The 1,568-nt window shown below is 46.6% G+C and overlaps 1 non-coding gene across 1 annotated transcript; it reads left to right on the plus strand.

The window, feature by feature from the left end:
• Positions 1-246: 246 nt before the first annotated feature.
• trnat-ugu lies at positions 247-321 on the plus strand. Its single transcript has one exon. It is a non-coding gene; the product is annotated as a tRNA-Thr (tRNA).
• Positions 322-1,568: the final 1,247 nt, after the last annotated feature.

Below are 1,568 nucleotides of genomic sequence, written 5' to 3' on the forward strand. Positions count from 1 at the left end.
TCCCCCACCCAATCTATTCGGGGACCTGAACAAGCAAACTCCGGCCACCGGCTCAACGCTCCCAACTGCCAACATTCTATTCTACAGAGGGAATTGGAGGTAAAGAAAACGTTTAATTAATCCTGAGTGCTAGACAGATGTATGTGATGTGTGTGAAATGTCACAGATGTTATTAGATTTGTTGCATGCTGCAGTGTTCTATGTTTGAAGTTGTATCCACATAATTTTCCTTCCTCATGACGTACAGGCTTCCTGTAGCTCAGTTGGTAGAGCATGGCGCTTGTAACGCCGGGTTGTGGGTTCAATTCCCACGGGGGGCCAGTATGACAAATGTATTTACTCACTAACTGTAAGTCGCTCTGGATAAGAGCGTCTGCTAAATGACTAAAATGTAAAATGTATAGTGTCTATGCTAACATCCAGGTTGCTGAAGGGCAGAGGCTATTTCATTCCAGCCTGTATCTTTTTGGTTTCTGTCATGGTAGGACGCAAAGATAATATTGAAAAGGCAGCTGCATTCTCTCCACAGCTCCACCAATCTGTCTTCCATCACCTCGGTCCACACGGGGTGGGTGTTGTTCTTGCTTTCCTCTTCACCATCATTGTTTTGGTCTCACATGCTGAGTGCTCATTGGCTATTGGGAGTAGTCCTTGCCCAATCGCGTCATAGCACTGCTCATACTACAAGATGCACAACCAACATTTCTGACATTTCTGACATCCGACTGGGATCTGGAAAACAGAACAGCCATCATCAATAATTTCAATAAATGATTGAACAAAGAAGATCTTGGAACCAGAGACATACAGAATTCTCATCTCTTCACACAGCAGATAATGGAATTTCTGATGCCTTCCATGCTGGGCAGACAGATCCACACACACGTACACCCACTCACATACACAAATCTTTGCCTTGGCCTCTCTCCGTCAGGCAGAACTAATGCAGCCAGGTCGAGATCAGTTTCCACACTGTGTCTAATCAGTAGTAATGCTTGGCCAGGTACAGCCTCATCAAACAGGCCTGCTCTGCTCTCCCTGACCTTGACTCACTGCCTGGACTTGGAAATGTATGCCAGCACTGTAATTTGTACCACATTCAAAGAGGGTTTTGCCCACCAAACTTTCTCTGGTGGTAGTATGATATGGTAGCATATCCTTGAAAGTAGACTTGTGCCTGAAAGAAACTGTGGTAAATTGGAGTACCAGTGTTGAACCCCAGAGATGTGCAAAATATACATAGAACACAGGAGGCTGCTGAGGGAGAACGGCTCATAATAATGGCCGGAACGGGAGCAAATGGAATTGCATCAAACATATGGAAACCATACCTTGTCCTGGTCTGCTTCTGGGTTCTGGCTTAGCAACTCGTGGCAGAACGATCCGGCCAGTAATGAACCAGCGGACCTGGACTCTGTTCGCCATGCCATTACCCATCAGGAGAAGATGTTGGGCCATCATAGCACGGTACTACAGGAGATCGCGTTGTCAGTTCGGGAACCTTTCTACCGGTCTGACGGAGGTCCAGAACCAACGCAAGTTTCGGTGGAGGATCCACTACCGGTTTC

The sequence above is a fragment of the Coregonus clupeaformis genome, unplaced genomic scaffold (assembly GCF_020615455.1).
Source record: "Coregonus clupeaformis isolate EN_2021a unplaced genomic scaffold, ASM2061545v1 scaf0220, whole genome shotgun sequence".
NCBI lineage: Eukaryota > Metazoa > Chordata > Actinopteri > Salmoniformes > Salmonidae > Coregonus > Coregonus clupeaformis.